Source organism: Heterocephalus glaber, unplaced genomic scaffold (assembly GCF_053883595.1).
Source record: "Heterocephalus glaber isolate CG9 unplaced genomic scaffold, H.glaber_assembly_v1.0 deba00001444, whole genome shotgun sequence".
NCBI classification, from domain to species: Eukaryota; Metazoa; Chordata; class Mammalia; order Rodentia; family Bathyergidae; genus Heterocephalus; species Heterocephalus glaber.
The window spans coordinates 28,828,449-28,854,202 of record NW_028258297.1 but is presented as its reverse complement, the minus strand read 5'-3'; the positions used below and the strand labels follow the sequence as shown (position 1 = coordinate 28,854,202).

The 25,754-nt window shown below is 43.8% G+C and overlaps 1 protein-coding gene and 1 long non-coding RNA gene across 2 annotated transcripts in view; one reads left to right on the top strand and one right to left on the bottom strand.

Annotated features, from left to right (window-relative positions):
- Positions 1–25,754, top strand: part of Clstn3 (calsyntenin 3) — a 61,885-nt gene extending 36,131 nt beyond the window's left edge. Inside the window, exon 19 of the mRNA XM_021248021.2 lies at positions 23,334–25,754. The gene's annotated coding sequence lies outside the window, so the exon portion shown is untranslated. The remainder of the gene's footprint in view (positions 1–23,333) is intronic.
- LOC110346623 (uncharacterized) lies at positions 1,868–25,061 on the bottom strand. Its single transcript, XR_002390781.2, has 2 exons — positions 24,882–25,061; positions 1,868–18,372 (listed from the first exon to the last, which is right to left on the bottom strand). It is a non-coding gene; the product is annotated as an uncharacterized LOC110346623 (long non-coding RNA).

Here is a 25,754-nt window from a genome sequence, read left to right as displayed (position 1 = left end):
ACATTTATACACAGAATTTCAAGATTTAAAAGTTGAATTTAGAGGCTTAAGCGAAATCAGGTTTTCTAGTGATAATTTCACTAAATTAAATATTAATTTAAAATCTAGGTAACTGGAAATACTCTTTTCTGCACATATTATGTACTGAAAATATTTACAATGAGGAGAATATGTGTGTATATTACCTATATCAGATGTTGGTTCAGATAGAGGAATGGGATAAAAAAAAAAAATCTAACAGATGGAGACAAAATGGCCCAGAGAGATGCCTGAGCGAGTTCAGGTCCAGGGCACAACTGAGAGGTGGCCCCTCAAGGCCACACTAAAGTCCAAGGTGGAGTGATTAAAAGAAGACTGAAATAGACCTACTAGCCTCTGGGTTGGAGAATCCTTTCAGTCAAGTTTAATCTCAGCCACCAGCATCACCTCCAGCTGACACAGGACCAGAAGGGTAGATTTGGGTAGAGACCGCCATTTGCTCACTAAACTGCATTCTAGTGTATCATGGGCACACAGTTAAGCTACATTTCCCAGCCTCTTCTGATGTTAAGGTGGCCACATGACAGAGCAGAAGCCAGTAGGATGTGAGCATTCAGCCATACCATCCTCTGGGGTTGGAGGATCTTCTAAAAGGAGTGAAATTTCACAGTTGCTGGGATAGTCTACACTGAAACCAACATTTCCACCATTCATCTTCTCTAGAGACTTCTGAGTATATGGGCTCTGGCTACACAGTTATACCTGAAATTCTGAAATCCACGAAGCTCTAAAATCCAAAAATGTTGTAAATAAACACCTAATAAACACTTAAATGGATTTTTTGGGGGGCCCAAAATTCATTTGTAGCAACACCTTCCCTGAACTATTCCTGGGACAATTTATAGACTTTCCTGAGGCTGCATTTAGAATTCATCTCAGAGTAACTATTTATAGATTGTGCCACGAAACATCAATTCTAGGGTGCTGATCCAAACTTCTTTGGGGAGAAATGTAATTAACATAGACTAGGATGGAATACATATACTGTATTACCTTACCCAAATCCATGAAATTCTGTATACCAAAATGTACTTGGCCCCAAAAGTTTCAGAAGAGAGCTTGTGTTCCTGAGAAAATGTGAGTCTAGATTGCATAGTTTTGTCCTGGATTGTGGGAACACTATTTTGCTTGGGATAATCACTTTTGAATTGGAAACCCATGTGGTGCCTCTGCCATTTTCAAAATAAGGTTTCCAAGGTCACTGCATGGATGGTTGTATTAGACTGGAAAGGGCCAGGGTCAGAGGATGATGGCACCTGGTAGATTTCACAAACCAGACCTGGAAGGGAGACTTCCTATTCTAATGTTCCATGGCTAATTCTCAGTCATGTGGCCACCTTAACAGCAGATAGGTTGGGAAACGTAGTTTAGCTGGGTGTCCATGAGGTGAAGGGGTGGGGCTCAGTAATTAGATGGCAGTCTTGGCAATAGTTCATTCTCTGGTCACAAAGTATTTACTTCACCCTGTTTCCCACATAGAGAACCCTTATAGTGTACTCTCTCAGGTACACCTCCAAATCCTAGCCAGGAACTACATCCAGCTCTAATTCCAGAATTTCTGGGGGTTGTATAATATTCTTCCTGTGACACTTCACGGGCTGGTGACCTATGACCTAAATGCAGGTCATGTGAATGCTGCCTTTCACCACAACCTTTGGCTAGAGACTGATTTCTCTCTTTGCCCAGCCCTTCTTTCTTTGTTCTCTGGCAGATGTTGATGCTGAAGCACTCTCCAATCAACTCTGTACATGAAAGTTTTGCTTGAGTCTACTTTCCAGGTGTCTTAGTTACTTTTCTTATTACTAAGACAAAATTCCCAACACCCAAGTTAAAGGAGGAAAGGTTTATTGTAGCTTACAATTTGTACAGGTTTCAGTTCATAGTTGGCTGACTCCAAAACAGGGTGCCATGGCAGAGGAGAAACAGTCCACGGCAGGCAGAATGCAGAAGGCAGGAAGGCAGCAAGCAGTGAAGCATCATCATCATCATCATCATCAGGAGCAGCAGCAGCTCTCTTATTTCTTTTATCCTTTCCAGGCTACCTATCCTTTGGGTGGTAACACCCACACCCAGGGTGGGTCTTCCCATGATCCACAGCCAGAACTATGCCAAATCGATCAGTAGACTAATTTAGTAATCACACATCCTAGATCCAGCCACCTCTGAAGAGCCCTACCTATGTCTGCATGAGGCTTTGGGGGGACAGCTAGACACAAGCCATAACATTAGGGAACTTAACCTGGGACAATACTAAGTAGGTTCACAATTCTAAAAAAAAACCTTACAGTTTCTGTATTTATTTCCTCCTTATTATTTCTTACTTTTCATGTAAATATCCTACCCTTTCTGCCCTCTCAGCTAGACTTTCTTTTCTTTTTTGGCAGTACTGGGAATTGAACCTGGGGCCTTTGTACTAAGCTATATCCCTATTTTATATTTTTTCATTTTTAGGCCAGGTCTCACTAAGTTGCTAAGTTGCCCAGGCTGGGCTTGAACTTGTGATCCTCCTGCTTCAGCCTCCCAGAGTGCTGGGATTACATGCACCACCAGGTCTGGCTTAACTAAGTTTTTGGTAGCGGGAATGGAACTCAGGACTTTATGCTTGAGAGGCAGGCGCGGTGCTACTGAGCGAAATCCCCAGCCCTTGTACACTTAATTTTTTAGCACAGTTTTAGGTTTACTGAAAAATGAACAGAAAGGGGGGAGTTCACGTCTAGCCTCCCCTCCGCCACTTCGCTCTTTATTAACATCTTGCTTTAGCCGGGTACCTTTGCTATATTTGATGAACCAACACTGACTCATCACCCAAAGCCCTCAGTTTACATTAGAGACCTCTGTGTCGCACATTTTATGCGTTTTAGCAAATACATAATCCACCATCACAGCTTCACAGCTTATTTGCCATAACAACGCTGTGGGAACCACTTAACCTTTAGCCCAGAGGCCAGGCTGGCTGGGAAAGTAGGCGTGACCTGTGCGTAGAAAACTCAGGATACATGCGCAGAACAGTTCCCAAAGCCCTGCACGCGGCCTTCTCGTGAGAACTCAACAGGCTTTTGACAGGATGGGTAGGCCTGTCACCAGCCTCAGGGCGGGAAATACAGAGGACAGGGGGCTTGAGGTTGGAGCTACCGAGTTCTTTCACGGTAGTCCACACTCGCGCCGTGAGGTGTCCCTTTTCTCCTGCTTTTACTTGGCCCAAATTCGCTTTGGAGAGCTGGTTTCTTTTCCTCTTGAGCCCCTGGCAACCACAGGTATTTTGACTCCCTCCACAGATTCGCCTTTTGCAGATTGTCCTGTAGCTGGATCCACACAGCATGGCCTTTTCAGGCTGGCTGCTTTCACTTAGCAATTCTGCATTCTAAGGTTCTCCATTTCTTTTTACAACAAATCTGTGAAAAAAGAGAACTTTCTTCCCTTCTTGGCTGTATAGTGCAGTGGCAGCCCCTCGGGAGGGGCGCGTCAGCTCTCTGGACCCCAGGACTCCATCAAGAAAGCTGCGCTGAGGACTAGACTTAGAACTGGAATCGCACTAGCAAGCCTGTTGTTCCCGAAACTAAAACCATGTTCTCTACTTAGGTTTAAGGAAAACAAGTCTGAACTTTGAACTTGATCTCTATCTTCTGTGCTTTAGTTCTCCGGATGCGGAGCGTAATTATTGCCGTTCAAACCTGACAGTCATAGACTCTTTCCTTCCATGCTTATTAATTGACTACCTGTATTACTAGGTCTTTCATTTTTCACACTCTGATGTTTTGACATCTGGAGCCCTGCTGACCCTGGGGATTGCCCGTCATGGCCAGCTCATTGCTACAGACAGCACAAGACGCATTTGCAAGTTGGAGCTTTTCAAATGCAAACCAACTCATCTGGAGTCCACACCTTCAGCCATCTACATCACTGGGCTTCTACCCACGATGCACCTGGCTCAACATCCCCAGGCCAGGGACAGACAGTTAAGGACAGCTCCTAGCTCAGCACCCACCGAGTCTACCCAAACTAGCCAATCCTAAGCCTGTTTACCCTGGTGTAGCCTCCCAGGGCACTGGCCTCCTTTTTGGGCACTGAACAACAAACTATCTTTTCAATGGCAATCATCTTCTGATCTGTTAAATTAACCACACCTAAAAGTATTAAAACTATTACTACCGGTATGTGTCAGGCACAGATTGAGATCCAGCCCTGAGAAGGCTGAAGTGCCTGCTATCTTGGAGCTTACATTCTTTCTTGGAAAGACCTCTGGGCAAACTTTAGGGGGTGACTTGCTGTGGGATGAAGGGTTAGCAAATGAATAGGACCTAGTCCTCTTGGCATCTTGGAGGAAGTTATGTACAGGCACTCTTCTTCTTGTTTTTTTTTTTTTGTTTTTGGTACTGGGGATCGAAGTCGGGTCCTTGCGCTTGTGCAGCAGGTGGCAAAACCACTGAGCTAAATCCCCGGCCCCTCTTCTTCTTTTTTGTACTGGGGATTGAACCCAGGGCTTTCTCACTGAGCTACATCCTCAGGGCTTTTAAATTTTGAGATAGTTGCTAAGTTGCTCAGGCTGGGCTCAAACTTGGAACCCTCCTTCCTCAGCCTCCTAGAGTACTGAGATTACAGGCTTGTTCCACCATGCCTGGCTTCCCTTTTCTTGCTGTTCTGATTTTTATTAAGCAGGTGGGAGTAGCCTTGTGGCTCAGGTCACTGACACGTTTGGTGTGAAATATTTATAGCAATATCTGGGAAAGGAAGACACCCAGCACGTAGAGACCTCAGGATATGGTGAGATCAGTCATAACATCCCTAAATTGGAGGAGAGGTTGGAAAGCCATTGGCTTGGGAAGTTGAGTTCTGGAGTGGCCCTTGCTGAAGAGAGTGATCCTCTTGCTGCCTTACCAGGCTAGCTTGTTGCTAAGAGGCCTAGAAGGAGCTCCTGAATAATTCACAGGCAATCCTGCTTGTCTCCTGCTTGTTACACAAGCTAAAAGTTATTGAGAAGAATACTTGAGGAGTCCCAAAATGGTGGAGCAGTGAGTGCCGGCAACTCAGCTTCTCTGGGACAAAGTGTCTAGAGTCTGGGAGACAACAGCTTGGAGAGGAACTGAAGTGAGTAGAGGTTACCTGGGAACCATGAGGGAACTGACAGAGGAGAAGAAAATAGGATTGAGTGATACAGAAGAAATACATCTCATTGGCTCAGTAGTTTAGCTCAGTGGTTTCACCACCTGCTGTGCAAGTGCATAGGACCTGAGTTCGATCGCCAGTACCAAAAAAAAGAGAAAAGAAATAGATCACATCTCAGAGGAGAGACCACACAGTGCTAAAGACAGCTGCTGGCCAGCATCCAGCTGGGAGGCACAGTGAAACTAACAACATTTTTCCTCACAGAGAATCTGAGAACTGCATCGGGACCAAAAGAGTCACCTGCAATTGGAACCAGCAAGGAAAACACAGACACTGCCTCCAGAGAGGCCTTCCATAACCAACAGCTGTGAGTGACCTCAGTACAGTGGCCGCTGGTACACTCACGGAGCAAGAGCTGCCGGGGACGCCATTGTAGGGCAGGGCTGAGCGTGTGAACCCGGGTCCCAGAGCAGCCCATTCGCTGCTTGAACACTGCCAAGTTCTGAGGGTGGATGAGGGAAAGACAGTTGAGGGAGACAGCCGGCAGCTGGAGAGCAGACTCCGAGGGTCTCTCTGAGAGCTGCGATGGTGAACACAGACTGGCTTTTACGGATCGGATCGCAGGCCAGGTTCAGCCGCAGTGACGCAGCACTGGAAGCTCACGTCGGTGCTGTGTTGGCTCTCACTGTGAGCGGATCCCTACAACCAGCACCGCTCTGGGGTGGACGCCTCCTCAGACTGCCAGCGCGAACAGAGACGTGACCCGGGCTGAGCTCTGCTCCTTAAGCCTAGGCTGAGAAAACGAGCCACACGTCCAAAATAATAGAAAGCTTTCTTTTATTATACTGTATTATTTTCTATGTTTTACTTTGTAATTCTTTGCTGTTTTCCTCTTTCTGTACATTTTGCTCCATTTCATTTTATTCCATCATTTCTCTTTTATGAGCATGTCTAGGTAAGTGTGCTTCACTTTCTCTTGCCTTTTTTCTCCCAATATATTATAGAGGAGAAGGAATTCTCCCTTGTCCCTTTATATCCCTCCTAGTTTTATCCGTAGCTCTTCACCTGACTCCTTTCCCTTTTGTCTTATTCATTCTCAATTTTTCTATTCTTTCCTCTCTCCCTTTTTATTTGCCTCCTTTTAAGTTTTTCTGTAATACTTAGTCATCATATCTTTTCCCATCATCATTTCTCACTACCACTTTTCTCTGTTATCTCCTTCTAAATATATAACATATCCTTACCATCATTAAGATCGTTTGCCCCCTTCCTGTTTCCTCCTTCCCATACCACAGAGCAGAGATCTTTAAACAATGTTTTTCTTTTTTCTCTTATCTTCTCCCCTCTGGCATTGCCTGGCATTTTCCTAAGCCCCTCGGCTTTAGATGACTGATTCTATAAAATTACTGTTGAATGCTGTTTTTCACCATTAAGAGGAGACACAGCCATTGCATTTAGTGCACATTAACTGTGGGTCAACTTGGGTTGTTATGATATCTATACTATAACTGTGGATTTCTTCTCTAGGCTAAAGGGAGTCTCATGGTATGTTATTTCTCCACTAGCCCTGATAGAATTAGCCTGTTACTGCTGTAGCTGATTTGACTGCATGGTAATAATCTTGAGTGGACAATTTCATGCCTGTGAACCTGTCAAATCCACCATCACACCCAGGGAGAGGGACAGCAAGAATTCTTAACCTAATAACTTGGGATCGATGAGATTCTGCAAGAATGCCCGCAGCCTGGAAGACAGAAGTCCTGAGTAGGAGTTAACTTCAGTATTGCAGTGGAGGGGTCAGAGGAGGTACTGGGGTTTGAGCACTCTGGCAAAGAAGCTACTTGGGAATCGCAATATGATGTCTGATTGGAATATTTAATCTGTGTTCCCATTGGACATTTTATAGGTTTAAGTTTTTGTATGTTTCTTGATTTGTTTAATAATGTGGGGTCATGTTATGTTCTTCTATGGTTTCCTGTGTTTATTAGGTTGTTACTTTTGTGTATATATTCTTTCATTGGCTCTGATTTAATGGGGGTCTAGGTTCTTTCATCTCAGATCTCTATCTAGTTTCTTCACCTCAAACCCTCAGACATTATTATTATTATTTTATATATATTTATTGATACATTTTAGGTATACATTTACATTTATCATTGGGTGTTTGTACCTGTGCATGATGTATCTTAGTTCTTATTTTTTCACCGATTACCTGTGCCCCCTTCACCCCAGACAATATTATTAACATATTTCTTTATTCTTTTTCCAAACACACAAACTCCTCCCCCCAAGTTTGTAAATTCCCCATACTTAGCTCCCTCACACTCACTGCTAACTTCTGCAGTATTATTCCTTGATCCTCCTCATCAGCAAATCTGAAAATGACATAGCTTTCCTCAATCACAAAGTAACCCCTCTTTCTCCAGTATCTCACCCTTGCCCCCACAAAATATCCTCTGAAAACACTTGATACTAACTCTTCAATTCAACTAAAAGTACTCCAACAAAATCAGACGCCCCCACTTCATCTTCTCATCTAACCACTATTCCTGCCATCCAAACCTCCCCATTAGGGTCTAATCCTTTTCATCCAACCACCTCCTATTCTCCTCACCCCGCTACATCTACTGCATTGCAGAGCAAACATAAAGAATGAACAGTCAAATGTGCATAGAGAATAGACAAAGAGCGGGAGGAATGTGGTGTAACTGCAATGACTATCATATAGAAGCGTTGTAAGATTGAATCTGTGGATGCTGCTATAACCAGAAGTAATTCTTTTGGAAAAACATAGAGACAGAGTCAAAATCATTTAAAGTAAATAACAGGGGGAGCAAATACTAGCACTGGACATACAAAGCTGAAAATTATTCACAGGGAGGCAACATTCTACTAAAATCTCCATATAAGCAACAAACTCTCTTCACTTCTCTAGTCCCCAAACTGCAGTAGTCCTCTAAAAAAAAGAGGGGCCACATATAATAAAAATATATATACAGCTGTACTTAGGAGAATGGAGAAGCAAGGAAATAGAAGATCTCTGACCGCCCCGCCCCCCAACTCTCCCATGGGGGAGTGAAGGGTTCATAAAAGGAGAAAAAAACAAGTACCAGGTAGCAGAAATCTATGAAACTTTCATGGACAGGATGAAGAAAACAGATGAATTCAAAGAGGATATGAACCAAACATTCACAGCAATTTCACTCAATATGCCCACGGTGAATTTCAGGGAAATAGGTAAAAATCTGGACAATCAAACCAAAACAATTCAAAATTTGAATGACAGATTCAGGAAGGATATGGAATTCTTGAAAAGATGTCAGACAGAAATACCTGAGATTAAAAAACTGTATAGAATACATACATTGCAGAAACAACTGATGTGAAGACAGTGTCTGACATTGAAGATAAAATAATGAATTATGATAAAGAGCTCAAAGAAGCCAAAAAGAAAATAAGAGAACAAGAGAAGATTATTTAGCAGCCTATAGATAACAACAAGAAGACCAATCTAATGCTAATCAGAGTTAGAAAAAAACTAGAAGATAGACTCTAGGGCTGGGGATGTAGCTCAGTGGCACAGCATCTGCCTGGGAAGCTGGAGGTCCTGAGTTCAATTCCTGGTACCAAAACAAAAACAAAGATAGGTTCTAGAGAGAACTATGAAATGATGAATTCACTAACATACTTAAAGAAATCATGGAAGAAAATGTCCCAAATATAAGAAAGAAGTTTAAAATACAAGCAAGTGATTCTTACAGAACACAAAACAATTATGATAAAAAAGAAGTTCACTAAGGCACATCTTCATTAAATTACCAGCTATTCAGCAAAAAACCCAGACTTTAAAAAGCAGCCAGAGAAAAACAAAAAAATCACATATAAAGGTAAACCAATTAGAATCACAGCAGGCTCCTCAACACAAATTCTAAAGGCCAGAAGACCTTGGAGTGAAGTATTTCAAGCCCTAAGAGCAAATAACTTCCAACCTAGATTAACTTATCCAGCAAAGCTATCCTCCAAAGTAGATGGAGAAATAAGGTATTTCTATGAAAAAGACCAGCTCAGAAGATATGAGTGCTAAACCAGCTCTAGAGAAAATACTTAAGAATATTTTCAACAGGAACAATGAGTTGGACACAGCTAAAAATGCAGAGGAAACTAGTGAGGTCAACGGATAAACTGCAACACAAACATCCGGAAAAGAAACAACACAGGATACACCAACAGATAAAGAAGGCAATGATTATAAATAACCAACACATCTCAGTGATATCTCTCAATGTTAATGGCCTCAACTCTCCATTAAATGAAACAGACTGGGAGACTGGATCCAAAACCAGAACCAACAATCTTTTGCATTCAAGAAACTCATCTAATGAAAAAAGATACTCATAGACTAAAAATTAAAGGATAGAAAACAACATTTCACACACCAGGACCCTGAAAACAAGCTGAGGTAGCAATTCTAATATCAGACATGGTAAACTTCAAATTAAAACTGATTAGAAGGTCACTACATACTAGTTAAGGGAACAATCCAACAAGAAATGATAACATTGATAAATGTATGTACACCAAATAGTAAAAAAACAAAACAAAAATTGCTGAATTAAAAGATCAAATAAACACTAATACAATCATAGTAGGGGATTTTAACACCTCACTTTGGCAAAGAGATCAACTAGACAAAAAAACCACTTTAAACTTTTCAGAGCTGAACCACACCCTTGAACATATGGATTTAATGGGTATATAGAGTATTCCAACCCTCTATAACAGAGTATACATTCTTTTCAGCAGCACATGGTACTTTTTCCAAAATAGATCACATACCAGTCTACAAAGCCTGCTTAAGTAAATATAAAAGAATAGAAATTACCTCATGCCTATCATCAGAACACTGCAGTGAAAATGGAAAGTAAGGCAGAAGAAATCTCAGAAAAGGCAAAAACTCCTGGAAAATTAACAATATACTCCTAACAACAAATGGGTCACAGAAGAAATAAAAAATTTCTGAAGTTAATGACAATGACGGTACAACTTGTCAAAAGCTCTGGGACACTATCAAAGCAGTTCTATGAGGAAAATTTATCACAGTCAGTGCTCACACTAGGAAAACAGAGCAAGCTCAAACAGCCTTATGAGAAATCTTAAGATACATGAAAACCAACAACAAACCAGCCCCAAACCAAAATTAAGGAGGGAAATTAGAAAGATGAGAGCAGATAGCAATAAAATTGAGACTTAAAAAAAAATCAGCAAATTGAAGAGCTGGCTTTGAAAGAATAGATAAAATAGATAAGCTGCCTAACCAGACTTACCAAGAGAAAGTGGAAAAAACCCCCTCACGTCAATTCAATTAGAAATGAAAAATTCAATTGAATACAACAGACACTGTTCAAGTCCAGAAGATAATTAGTAACTACTTCAAAATTATATTCCAACAATTAGTAAAGTTTGAAGAAATGGACAGATTCCTAGACACATACAAACTACCAAAACTAACCCAAGAAGATTTAAATTTGCTTAACAACCCAATGAAATTGACTCAGTAATAATGAATTTTCCAAATAAAAAAAGCCCAGGGCCTGATGGGTTCTCTGCTGAATTCAACAAAGTCTTTAAGGATGTTATATCACCAATACTCTTCAAGGTCTTCAAAGAAATTGAAAGGCATGGAGTGCTCCCAAACTCATTTATGGAAGCCACGTTACCTTGATCTGATAACCAGATAAAGACCCAACCATAAAAGAAAACTATAGACCAATCTCCTTAATGATCACAGATGCAAAAATTCTCAACAAGATATTAGCAAATAGAATACAACACATTATCAAAAAGATAATAGAGGCAGGTAGGGGGAGGGAAGGTGATTAAAAAAAAAAGAAACAAACTGTGGTATGAACATTAACCACTCTCCAAGATGACTGTAAACTGCATGAACTGCGAACATGTACTACTAATTAAAAAAAATTAAAGAATACTTGATAGTGCACATAAAGTGTTCAGCAGGATGCCTGGGACAAAGAACCATCCCCAAATGTTAGTTATTCCTATTGTAGTTTCAGTTATCATCACCCTTTCGAAAATACTTCAGCAGAGTGGGGGCGTAGTGGCACATGCCTGTAATCCTAGCACTCAGGTGGCTAAGGCAGGAGGATTGCTGTGGTTTCAAGGCCAGCCTGGGCTACATAGTGAGACTCTGTCTCAACAAACCAACCAACCAACCAACCAACCAACCAACCAACCAAACAAACACAACTTCAGCAGAAGAGGGCATCTACACCCAAGAATAAGAATATGAGGAGAAAGAAGGTCCATTGTATTAGTCACATTTCTGGTGCTGAGATTAAAATACCTGACATGAGTGACTTAAAGGAGGAAATGTTTATTTTGGCTCATGGTTTCAGGGGTCTCAGTCCATGGTTGGCTGGTTCCAATGCAGAAATGTTACGGCAGAAGGGCGTGGTGGAGGAAAGCACTTTGCCTCATGGTGGATAGGATGTGGAGCACAGAGGAAGAGCCTGAGAAAAGAGGTGCCCTTCAAAATGAAGCCCTCAGTGACCTACTTCCTCAATAAGGTGCCACCTCCTAACAGTTTACTCCATTATGAACTCACCAATGTGCTAATCCACTGATGAGACTATGGCACTAATGATCCATCAAGTTCTTCAAAGCCCATCAGCTCTGAACATGTGAGACTTTTGGGGGACACTTTAGATCTAAATCATGACACTCATGTTCTTGGACTCTGCTTAGAATTATAACAAGAAGTTATATGACTATATCATGATATACTATCTATGGATGCTACCCACACTTTTTGCAGGGAGTTTAAAAAAAACTAATTTCTTGGTACAATTTAAATATACATAACAACCACATTCATCAAAGGGAGTTTGTACTTGTATATGATATATCTTGATTCTTCTTTTTTTCCCAATTCCCTTCCCTCCCCCCTTATTTACAAAAGTTTGTTTCCCCCTTTCACAGTTTCCCTTTCCTTTTTTCTTGGTACCAGGGATCGAACTTGGGACCTGTTGCTTTTGAGGAACCACTGGGCTAAATCCCCAGCTCCCTTTCCTTTTGAACAGTTTCTTCCTATTTCATATTATCTATTATGCATTTTGGTCTTCTTATCCTTTCAGATTCTCACACCAGAGAGACAATGCAATATTCCCTCATATGAGTCCAATTTAAGAGTATAGTTTCAAGTTGCATCCATTTAGCTATAAATGTCTCAAGTTATCCTGGTTTATGGCAGAGTAGTGCTCCATTATATGAAAAAACCACATCTTTTCTATTTTTTTTAACCACATCTTTTTTTATCCATTCATCGGTTGATGGGTATTTGGGCTGTTTCCAAGACTTAGCTATTATAAACTATGTCACTATAAACATGGATGCACATATATTGTGGTATGATGTTTTTCATTCTTTTTGTTGTTGTTTTTTTGAGGCAGGGTCTTACTATGTAGTTCAGGCTGGCCTTGAACTCACTATGTAGCCCAGGCTGACCTTGAACTTGTGGCAATCCTCCTGCCTCAGCCTCCTGAGTGCTGGGATTGCAGGCATGCACCTCCATGTCCCATGATGTTTTTAATTCTTCTGGGAAAATACCCAGCAGGGGAATAGCTGGGTCAAATGGGACCTCTAATCCTAATTTTTTTGAGAAATCTCCATACTGATTTCCACAGTGGTTGTACCAGTCTGCACTCCCACCAACAGTGGAGAAGGGTTCCTTTCTCCCCATAACCCTGCCAGCATTTGTTGTTGGTTGATTTCTTGATAGCAGCCATTCTTTCTGGAGTGACGTGGAATCTCAGCATTGTTTTCATTTGCATCTCTCAAATGACCTGTGATGTTGAACATTTTTTCATATATTTGTTTGCCATTTCTACTTCTTCATCTGAGAAGTGTCTGTTCATTTCAGAGGCCCATTTTTGAATTGGGTCTTTAAATTTGGGAGTGGTCTGATTTTTTCAACTCTTTGTATGTTCTAGATATTAGTCCTTTATTTGAGGGACTACTGGATAAAAATTTTTTCCCATTCTGTGGGTTGTCTATTCACTCTTTTGGTGATTTCTTTTGAGGTGCAAAACTTTTTAATAGGATGAGATCCCAGTTGATTCTTTGCACTATTGCTGTGCAGTTTGGGTTTTGTTCATGGAGTTGTTGCCTACCCCTATATCCTCAAGAGTTCTGCCTATTCTCTCTTCCAGCAGTGTTTCTGTTTTAATATTTAGATCTTTGATCCATTTTGACTTTAGTTTAGTGCATGGTGAGACATGGGTCTCATTTTAGTCTTTGGGATGTAGAAAGCCAGTTTTTCCAGTATCACTAAGATGGCTAAGTGAGTTTGGTGTTGTTTTTGCCTCTTCTAGTCTGTTCTCTTGGTCCTCAGGTCTGTTTTTTTTGCTGGTACCATGCTGTTTTTTATCATGGTAGCTCTGTAGTATAATTTCCAGTCAGGGATTCTGATGCCTGCAGGGAATTTTTAGTGGGTGCCAACAGTTGCTATCTAAGACACAAATCTTCCCAGCACTGTCATCAGCCAGGGTCTGTGGCGGGCAGGCTGTGTGCGGCCAGTGGTGATGTGCTATCTACCCAACAGGAGGGAAATGGTGCAGGAGGAAGGGTACTGGCCAGATGAGGTGGCTAAATACTTCAGCAATAGCCAAAAGGAAATGCACTATACTTTTCTTTGAAGACGTCCCATAATACTTCCTATTTTTTTTTTTTTTTTGATTTTTGAGGCAGGGTCTCCTTTTGTAGTTCAGGCTGGCCCTGAACTCACTATGTAGCCTAGGCTGGCCTCAAACTCGCAGTGACCCTCCTGCCTCAGCCTTCTGAATGCTGGGATTACAGGTGTGTGCCACCACACCTGGCTCAATACTTCCTATTTATTTAAAAAAATATTTTTTAAAGAGAAGTTTTACGATCAGAGAAAATTTGCACAGAGAGTTCCATTAGACTTTCTGCCCCAGCTCCAGCCTCTGCTCTCAGCATCTCTCACCAGAGTGGCATTTGTCCCACTTGCTGAACCCACACTCACACGGTATTATCAGGGGGGCCTGTAGTTCTCACTTGGCTTCACTCTCAGTGAGACACCCATTATGGTTTTGACGGATGTGACATGCATCCACATTACAGAATCGTACAGTGGTTTCACCACCCTAAAGATACTCCATGCTGCCTGTTCATCCCTCCTCCTTGCTTGCACTGCTTGGCACCGAGTTATGTGTTTACTATCTCTGTAACTCTGCCTTTTCCAGCATGTCAGATATTTGGAATCAATAGTATGTATGTTTTTCAGATTGGCTTCTTTCACTTACTAAATGTGCTTAAGGTTTCTCCATGTCTTTATACAGCTCGACAGCTCATTTCTTTTTTCAGTGTTAAAACCTCAGTTATGGATGGATGAAACACAGTGTAGCCATTCATCTACTGAAGGACATTTTGGTTGCTTTCAGATTTTGGTAATTATGAATACATCTATGGAGCAGTTTGCATGGATATGTTTTCAACTCTCTTGGTTAAGTTCCAAGGGGCATGACTGCTGGATTGTACAGTAAGATAATGTTTAGTTCTGTAGGGAACTGCTGCACTGTCTTCCAAAGTGGCTACACCATTCTTGCATTCCACGAGCAATGGATGAGAGTTCCTGGTGATCCACATCCTTGCCAGTATTTGGTGTTGTCAAAGTTTTATTGAACATTCTAATAGGTATGGAGTGGTATTTCACTGTTGTCCTAATTTTATTTATCTAGGTACCGGGGATCGAACTCAGGACCTTGAGCTTGCGTGGTAGGTGTGGAGCCACTGAGCTAAATCCCCAGCCCTGTTGTTGTAATTTGCAATTCCTTATTGACACATGATGTTGAGCATATTTTCATTTATCTATTTGCCACCTATTTCTTTGGTGAGATGTGCCATTTGTGTATCTTCTTTGGCTTATTCAGGTGTTTTGCCCATTTTTACATGGGATTGTTTTCTAATTGCTTAAAATATCCTTGGATTTTTGAGATAAAATGGACAGTGACACTGGCTTTTATACAGGGCATGTGATGCTACTCATGACATGACAGCCATCACCTAACATCATAGATTTTAGAGCTTAGGACTTTTAGAAATTTGTTGAGTTGGGCATGGTGGTGCACACCTGTAATCTCAACACTTGGGAGGCTGAGGAAAGTAGGCCAGAGGAAGATAGCTACTCAAAGATTAGTTCAGATATGAGCTGCATAAGGGTCTTGATTAGGGAGGCAGCCATGTGAAAGGAGAAGTGACAGTGATTTCAAACAAGAACCCAGTAGGACATCCTGACCTCTGAGTGTATGGGATTGGAGATACAGAGACATTAGAGATGAGTGAGACTGAAGTATGGTAAGGTGATCAGTAATGCCATTGGGTGAATTTGGAAAGTGAGGAGGAACAAGTTTAACAGCAAGAATTATTAATTTAGTTTGAGGCCAGCCTTGCCTACAGAGTGCAAGGTCAGTCACCCTGTCTCAAAACCAAAACCAAATAACTAAAAACATATAAGCCAAATAAATGTTTCCTCCTTTAAAAGCAAACACAAAAATAACAAAAAAAGTTGTACTGGAACACAGCCATGTTCATTCCATGGCTGCTGTCACGATACAACAGCACAATAGAGTAGCTGAGCCGTCTGTACAGACTGCAGGGCCGTGTATGTACTGCTGACCTTAATGGACAAAGTTTTATGATGCTCACTAAGATTCGAGTCAAAGCTCTGTATTCATTAGTCAAACCCTGAGCAAGTTCCTTCACTTGTGTCTCAATTTCCTCATCTGTATAAGGGGAATAATAATTTTTATTATTAAGAGTTATTTTAAGAATTACATAAATCAACATTTGAAAAGTGCCTAAAATACTTTGTGCATAGTAAGCATAATACACTTGGAGGAATTTAACCTCTTAAACTTGAATTACGCCAAGTGTGGTGGTACACCCCTGTAATCCCAGCTACTTGGGAGGTGAGGCTGGAGGATTTGAGTTTGAGGTCAGCAAAGTCAACATAGTTTAGTGAGACCCCAGCTCAAGAAAAGAAAAGAAGAAAAAAAAAAGGGAAAAAAGTTGTTAAAATTGAATTAATCAAATATTGAAACAAAATTTTTATTTTTATAAAATTACTTTTATGGCTAGAATAAGAACCTGGATTCAAACAAAATCTAGGATTTCCAATCTAGCATTTTAGTAAGCTAAATATTACCCACATAACTCTGTTAGTCAGCACCTATGGAATGATGGAGTAGGTTCTCTGCAGAATTCTTTGGCCTAGATCAAAGCTCTCTAGGGTCAGTTAGGCCTAGTGAAGAACATGCCTGTAAATCCCAGAGCTTGGGGGCTGAGGCAGAGGATCGAAAGTTTGAGCCTAACCTGGACAACTTAACAGTTTAGTGAGACCCTCGTCTCAAAATAAAAATAAAAAAAGGGCCTGAGGATGTAGCTCAGTATGAAGGCCCTGGGTTCAATCCCCAGTAGTGGGGAGTAGGGTAGGGGGTGGCTTTCTCGGGTTTATAAGCCAGACTTCTCCAAGACTGAGAGGCAGTGTTGTATAAGGGGCTGGCATCTGGAGTTCTACCTGGATTGAATTTTGACTTGCTGAGATGTGTGATTTTGGGCATGTCTTATTATCTGTAATGAATTATTAATATCTATTTCATAGGGGTGCTGTGAAGATTAAAAGTACTAACACACACAAAGTGTTTAGTGCAACACCTGCATTTTAATAAGCATTTCATAAACACCGGTTATTATTACCATTCTCCCAACAGCTGGGCATGGAATCAGTGGTAATCAGTTGCTGTGGAGTAATACTTGGAAATGTTCTCTTCTTGCCTTAACATTTTATCATATCACATGGTTTCAGTTAAACATTGCTTTCTCCAGGGATCTTCTTTCTTAAAGTATGCAAATTCCAGAGAGCATCCCTCCTTCCGCAGTATGGTTTAGTTTACTAGGTTCTAGGCATTCTCCTTACAATGGGAACAGGGGACATGCAAAGGCTGAAATTCGTGATCTCCAGGAGAAAGAGGGGAGAGAGATCAGGGCTTCTGAGAGATGGTGAAAAGGTAAGGAAAAGCACCAATGTTCCACAACCTGTTTTTCTTTGCCATCCTCAGGGATGAATGTATTCAGCCACACCCCTGTAGGATCCCCGAGGGTCCATAGGAAATTCGCAAGATGACCGGGAAACAAGCTTGCCCCAGCATGGCCCCTGCTGTCCACAGCCTCCTCTCCTGCACCCTGCGCTGCGACACCTTAACTTCTCTACCTGTCTGGCACTGCCCATCCTAGTTCACCTGCACCAGAGCTCCTTTGGTTTTGGACCCCAGTTAGATACCGAGGGGCCAGGGCTTATTTCCCAGTGACCTTGAGGTTTGACCCCCCGAGGAAGTTCTCTAGCAGATGGTGGAGCCTGAGGCTTGGGCTCCTACTCTTTGATTAAAATACTCTGTCCCTCGCCTCTGTGCCAGGCAGTGTGAATAAGGTCACTGTGACCTTGACCCAGTGGGGAAGCAGGAAGGAGGGGCCGGTGTGGCTCTCCGTGCACCTTCCCCGCACGTTACTGTGAGACTGAACAACAGTTACTCCATTTTGTAATAGGGCCCCAACTTGTCTGCTTCTGTTACGGATCACCAGGTAGACATAGAGTTCCAGGGATGTGCTTGTTATTGTGCCAGGAAGGTCTGTTGTGTGCGTAGTGTTCCGTCATGCTTGCCCAACTCCATATCTGAATATGTTATCTTAAAAACAATCTGTAAAAGGTCTGTTTTATCCCTCTCCTCCACTTCTGTGTTTCTGCTTGCCAACTTCCCTCTAACATCTCCTATAAAAGGACCTCAGGCTCTGAGCCGGGCACCTCTCTAAGCTTGGAGCTTGGAGAGTGCTGTCTGGCCAGACTAATAAAGGTCTGTTTTACAACTTGTCCGGTGTGTTCCCTCCTGGGTGATCTTCGCTGTAGTCAGCTCCTCGGAGTGTTTGGTAAGGCCCATGGTCTTACATTCTGGAGGCCCCAGCGAGATCCCCGGGTAGGAACCCCTGGTTCGGCTGAGACTCCGTGGCGGGATCCAGCAGGAGACTCTCAGGCACAGACCTCAGAAAACCTCCGGAGGTAAGCTTTTGGCTGGTTGCAACCGTTTGTTAAGTCAGGAGTGAGGTGGCTGACCGGCCAGGAAGCCTCCCCTGACCCCGAGGTTCCTGACGAGGAACAAGGGAAGATTTAGTTTCATTTTGTCGGGGTGCCCGTTTGTCTTGTCTTTTGTACGTTAGTGTTGTGTCTGTTGTGTGTCTGATTTTACATTTTTTTCCCAATCCTTATCAGGAGCAGAGTAATGGGAGGAACCTGTTCTACCGGGTCCACTCGGCTTGACTGCTTTCTCACTAATTTTAAATTGGCTTTTTCTCCAGAACAAGAAGATGAATATGGGGTGAAATTTTCTCATGGAAAACTCCACTCCCTGTGCCAACTGGAATGGCCAGCCTTCAGGGTGGGATGGCCAGCTGAAGGGCATTTTGACCCGTGTATGCTGGGCAGTTTGGGGCAAAGTCACCGGTCACCCTGGCCACCCAGACCAATTTCCCTACATAGACATCTGGGTTCAGGCTTGTGAGAAACCTCTGGCTTGGCTGCAGCGCTGTTCCCTCCAAACAGACACTCGCATTTTAGTCGCTGCCCGAAAGGGCCCTGGGAACTTAAGCCCCGGGCTCCTAAGCCAGTTCTCTCGAAGGAACCTGACCCCCTGGATCCCTTAGGAGGGCCTCTGCCCTATATGGAATCCTCCACCCCCTCAGATGGCTCCCACTCTAGATCCTGCAATCCTTCCCTTTCTCCGTCTGTTCAACCTTCGGCTCCTACTCCTCTCTATCCTCCTCTCCCTGAGGGGCCCCAGTCCCCGGACTCTGTGACTCCCCCCCCCCACACATGAGCTGGGGCTCCGTATGGACCTTGCAAGGTCCCCACTGGGGAAACTAGTTCAGCCCCTCTCTTCCCCTTCGGGAGACAGAACAAGGTCACTATGTTTATATTCCTTTCACTACCAGTGACTTATATAATTGGAAATATCAAAATCCTCCTTTCTCAGAGAAGCCCCAAGCCCTAATATCTCTTCTAGAGTCTATTTTCCATACCCATGATCCTACTTGGGATGATTGCCAACAACTCCTCCAGGCCCTTTTTACCTCAGAGGAGAGGGAAAGGATCCGGGGCCAAGCTGTAAGGTCGGTACTAGGCGGAGCAGAGGGCCCCCTAGATGAGCAACAGTGGGCCTGTATTGAAGCACAACTCCCGTCCACCCGACCCCGCTGGCAAACTAATACCTTGGGCAGAAGAGAAGCTCTCCAGAACTATCGTCAGCATCTCCTGGCTGGCCTGAGGGGGGCCGCTTGGAAGCCTACCAATTTGAGCAAGGTAAGCGAGGTCCTTCAAGGACCAGAGGAATCCCCTTCTGCCTTTTTGGAGCGTCTGTTGGAAGCATACCGTACGTATACTCCAATCGATCCAGACACCCCTGCAAATTGTCAGGCAATAAATTTGGCATTTGTTACTCAGTCGGCCCCAGACATTAGAAAGAAGTTGCAAAGACTAGAAGGATTTGAGGGAGAGAATAGAGAAAAGTTGATGAGTGTAGCCATGAAGGGGTTTAACAATAGAGATCCTCCGGCAAAGAGGACGGACAAGAGGCTGGGAAAAGCGATCATAGCCGCCTTGGCTGATGGAGGATTTGTCCAGAAAAAAAGACTCAAAAATAAGGGAAGGATTTGACCCCTATTAGGGAAAGATCAATGTGCCTATTGTAAGGAAAAGGGCCATTTTAAGAAGGACTGTGAAAAGCTAAAAAGAAAAAAAAAGGAGGCCCAAAAGGAAAAAGGTGGAATCCTCTTAGTAGATGAAGAAGATTGACAGGGCCAAGGCTCATGGCCGCTCAACCCTAGTAAGCCTATAGTGACTTTGGAGATAGGGGGAACAGATGTTCAGTTCCTTGTGGACACTGGTGCGGCCCACTCTGTCTTGAAGACCCTCCTTTGGACCCCTCACTTCCTCAAAAACCTCCATTACTGGAGCCACTGGGAAAGTGGCCTCCTACCCTTGGACCACTAGATGGACTGTGAATCTAGGAAAAGGCACCATCTCCCATTCCTTCTTAGTTATCCCTGAGTGCCCGTACCTGTTGCTGGGAAGAGACTTGCTATGAAAGTTGGGGGCTATTATTTCCTTTGAGCCTGAAAAGAGGGACCTTTGAGCTTAAACCACCCTCTGCCATTATGGTGACAGTTCCCCTAGAAGATGAATTTAGATTGCTAAAGGAGGGCACAGAGCCCCCCGAACAAAAATGGGACTACCTTCAGAAAAAGTTTCCCAGGGTATGGGCTGAAACCAATCCACTTGGGCTGGCCAACCACCATGCCCCGGTGGTGGTCCAGTTGCTGGCCTCTGGTGCCCCCGTCTGTGTGTGACAATACCCCCTCCGGCTGGAGGCCAAGGTGGGAATCTCTAAGCACATCCACCAACTCCGAGAGGCTGGCATCTTGGTCCCTTGCCGGTCAGCCTGGAATACACCCCTGCTTCCTGTAAGGAAGCCTGGCACTTCAGACTTCAGACCAGTACAGGATTTGTGGGAGGTGAACAGCTGGGTGGAGACCATCCACCCAACAGTACCAAACCCCTATACTCTGCTGAGTCTCATCCCTCCTGCCCATGTGTGGTATTCAGTACTAGACCTCAAAGATGCATTTTTCAGCATACCTCTGGCACCCGTGAGTCAACCCCTCTTTGCCTTCAAATGGACAGACCCAGACACTGGGACTACTGGACAGCAGACATGGACCCAGCTGCCACAGAGATTCAAGAACTCTCCCACTCTGTTTGGGGAAGCTCTCAGCAAAGATTTACGAGAGGTAAGGAGAGCTTTTCCCCATGCAGCTATTCTTCAATATGTAGATGACCTCCTAGTGACAACTTCAACCAATGAAGAACGTCTTGCAGCCACCAAGGGCCTCCTGGAAATTCTCCAAGACCTGGGATATTGGGTGTCCTGGAAAAAAGCTCAGCTTTGCCAGACCAAGGTAACCTACTTGGGCTATATTCTTGAGGAAGGGAAGAGGAGGCTGGCAGAATCACAGGTATCAGCAATTCTTCAGATTCCAGAACCAAGCTCAAAGAAACAGGTGCGTGAATTCCTATGGGTGATCGGGTATTGCAGAATTTGGATCGCTGGTTTTGCTGAAATTGCCAAACCCCTGCACGAAGCCACCGTGGGGGGAGATACGCCCCTCGAATGGACTGAGGCTTGCCAGCAGGCTTTCCAACTGCTTAAAACTATGCTTGGATCTGCACCAACCCTGGCATTGCCAGATATAACCAAGCCCTTCACTCTGTATATAGCAGAGAAGAACAGGGTAGCTAAGGGAGTGATAACTCGGCCTTTGGGACCATGGAAGCGGCCGGTGGCATACCTCTCAAAAAAGCTAGACCCAGTGGCCCGAGGGTGGCCCACCTGTCTGAGGATTATAGCAGCAGAAGCTGCTCTAACCTGAGAAGCTGATTGGAGCAGCTGGGCATCAAGTTTGCCACCACCGCTAGCCTCAACCCGGCTACTTTACTTCCAGAGTCCGATGAACAGATGCCCATCCATGATTGCCTTGAGACTCTTGAAAATTTATGAGGAGGGCATCCGGATTTAATGGACCAGGCCCTCCCTCAGGTGGAGGTCACATTCTATACTGACGGGTGCAGCTTCGTGTGTGATGGCGTGGGATATGCTGGGGCGGTGGTGGTCAACCAGGACCAACAGGTGGAATGGGAGCAAGGGCTGCCCCAAAGGACATCAGCACAAAAGGCTGAGTTGATTGCTCTGATCAAGGCTCTAGAACTAGGTAAAGGTAAAAGGATAAATATTTTCACTGACAGCCGTTATGTTTTTGCCACTGCCCATGTGCACGGGGAGATTTATCAAAACCGAGGGCTACTGACCTCTGAAGGAAAGACAATTAAAAATAAAACTGAGATACTGACATTGTTACAAGCCATTTGGCTGCCCCAAGAGGTTGCTATCATCCATGTCCATGGGCATCAAAAGGGGGCTAGCCCCAAGGTGACTGGTAATAATGCAGCTGATCTGGCAGCAAACCAGGCTGCCCAAAAATCAGTGGGGAAAGATGGTTCTGCTCCCCACATCAGTGCTGCCAGAGAAACCAGAGTACACAGATGAAGAAACAGTGGAAATGACCAAAAAGTGGTGGACCCAAGGTAAACATGGATGGTGGATGACTGAGGATGGAAAAGTGGTGCTCCCAGCCGCTGTAGCAGACACACTGCTACAAGAACTGCATGGGTTCACCCACCTTGGCGAGAAAAGAATGATGGCCGCTCTGCGACCCCATTTCGTCAGCAAGAGAATGGCACAAAAGGCCGAAGACCTAGTGAGACGATGCCCCACCTGTATCAAGGTAAACGCAAACCAGGTGACCAGACCCCCTGGGGTCTGACATAGAGGATTAACTGCAGGAGAACACTGGGAATTGGATTTTACCAAAATGAAACCTGGCATGTATGGGCACAAGTACTTATCAGTCTTTATAGATACTTTTTCAGGATGGATAGAAGCCTTTCCTACTAAGAGAGAGACAGCTGAGGTAACCATCAAAAGGCTCTTGACAGAAATAATTCCTCATTTTGGCTTGCCCTTAGCCCTGGGGTCCGACAATGGCCCAGCCTTTAAGGCTAAAATATCTTGATTCATCAGTAAAGCTTTAGGGATAAAATGGAATTTGCATTGTCCCTATAGGCCTCAGGGTTCAGGACAAGTAGAAGGAGCAAATCGAACCTTAAAAGAGGTACTAACTAAATTATGTCTGGAGACTGAACAAGGTTGGGTAGAGCTTCTCCCCTTTGCCCTCCTTCATACCCGGTGTACCCCTAAGCCGGCCCTAAATCTGTCACCCTACCAGATCATTTATGGGCGATCTTCCCTGATTGTCCCTCTGGTTGACTTGGAGTTAAAGGAAAAACTTTCCCACCTCCAACTACTTAAGTCCCTAAAAGCAGTCCATCAGCTTCAATCAGAGCTACATGATAAGCTGAGAAAAACTATACCTGGTCCCAGTGAAAAACCTTTGCAACCCTTATCCTATAAGCCAGGGAATTTGTTTTTCATTTGAAGGTTTGACTCCAAGACCCTTGAACCCCGCTGGAAGGGACCATTTCCCGTCGTCCTGGTGAAGTGAAGGTAGCTGGACACTCTGCCTGGATCCACCGCAGCCATTTAAAGGCGGCACCCCCAGAGGAAGCGACGTCAACATGGCAGACTGACCGGAACACGAAGGACCCCCTCAAGATAAGACTGATCAAAGACTAGTTTGGACAATATGGGGGTTCTTGGGGCTACTGTTCTTACCAGCCCTGATGGAAGGGGGATCTGGATGCCAGCTGGTGCTGTCCAGCCACACTCCCCAGAACTGGACTTCGTCCCTAAAAAATGCCTTAATGGGAGCTTACATTGCCACCATTACTACTGATAGACAGCCCCATTTTATTATAGACCTGTGTGCTCTGGGGCTTCCAATCATTAGTGGTGGGGGGGCTGGTTCAAAGGGTAAAGTTTCATCCGGAAAGATGGGTAAAGAGGGCCACGGAAGGAGGTGTGGAACAAATTATAAGTTGGAAAAAAACCTCCAAGACATAGATATTTATGCCTGCCCCATAGGAAAAAATAAAAGGTGCGATGGGGGACCAGGAAACCACTGTCATCATTGGGGTTGCGAATCTATTGCCCCGTGGAAAAATGATGATGCGTATCTGGCCTTGGAACAACAAACACCAAGTGGTTCATGTTCCAAAGGAAAATATAATCCCATCAAGCTAACCTTAAAACAACGGCAGAATCCATATAAAGATTGGGAAAAAGGCAAATCCTGGATGGTGGCACTCTATGTGGGAGGAAAGGACCCTATGACTGACCTCCTCATCCAGTGTAGCCCAGTAATAGTACTGCCTAAACCGGTACGCAACATCTATAGGGTCTCTGGCCCCCAAGAAAAAAAAAGGCAAAAGGAACCTATAATGTGTCATTAGCTGCTCCCGAATCTCCGATCCAACCATACCTAAAATCCCTGGATGCCATGTACACCCTGTTAAATGAGTCTAGCTCCAATCTTACTCAAGGGTGTTGGCTGTGTTTTAGTCCACATCCCCCGTATTATGTAGGGTTGGCAGTAAACGGCACCTTCTTGGAAGCGGACCAGGATGAGTGTGATTGGAAACAAGTGAGGTTGTCAATTGGGGATATAAAAGGAAAAGGGTTATGTGTTAAAAATCCAAGTGTTACATCTTCTTATCTGGACAGTATATGTTCTTATCAGACACCCACCATCAGTAATGAAAAATATTTAAAAGCTGGAAACAATGCATGGTGGGCGTGTACAAATGGTATAACTCCCTGTTTATCCATGACAGTCCTCAATCAGGAACTTGAGGTATGTATAATGGTCCATATTTTACCCCAAGTCACTATATTTGGAGAAGACCAGGGCTGGGAATACCTAGCTAAGAGAGCACACACCCGAGAGAAGCGCCACCCAGCACTGATCCCTGTGTTAACTGCAGCAGGCATTTAGGGATCAGTGGCTCTGGGCGTGACCTCAATAGGACTGCAAGACTCTAATTTCAAGACCCTTGCCCAACAGGTAAAAATAGACTTAGGTCTACTTACCGAGTCAGTGTCTCATTTGGAAAAACAGGTTGATCCTCTGGCTGAGATGGTCCTTCAAAACTGCCGAGGACTTGACCTCGGGTTTATGAAAGAGGGAGGGCTATGTGCAGCCCTAGGAGAGCAATGTTGCTATTATGCTAATAAATCTGGAATAATAAGAGAAACCCTGGCCACTGTAAATAAACATATACAAGAAAATTATAATAGATTGATAAAACAGGAGGGATGGTTCCAGTCAATGTTTAACTGGTCTTCCTGGATGACTACCCTTGTTTCTGCCCTTGCTGGACCCCCGTTAATCTTGTTACTAGCTTTGACTTTTGGCCCATGCATTATTAATAAGCTTATGGCCTAGGTAAGGACCCGGATAGGATCCGTTCGCCTAATGATTCTGAATCAACAGGCCAAATATCATCCTTTAAGTGAGCTAGACAAGGAAGAGCGAAGATGGAGACAAGAATACCAAGATAATGCTGTATAAGATTACACAGCCACAGGAAAAATCAGTGGGGAATGTGAGACTGAACAACAGTTACTCCATTTTGTAATAGGGCCCCAACTTGTCTGCTTCTGTTACGGATCACCAGGTAGACATAGAGTTCCAGGGATGTGCTTGTTATTGTGCCAGGAAGGTCTGTTGTGTGCGTAGTGTTCCGTCATGCTTGCCCAACTCCATATCTGAATATGCTATCTTAAAAACAATCTGTAAAAGGTCTGTTTTATCCCTCTCCTCCACTTCTGTGTTTCTGCTTGCCAACTTCCCTCTAACATCTCCTATAAAAGGACCTCAGGCTCTGAGCCGGGCGCCTCTCTAAGCTTGGAGCTTGGAGAGTGCCGTCTGGCCAGACTAATAAAGGTCTGTTTTACAACTTG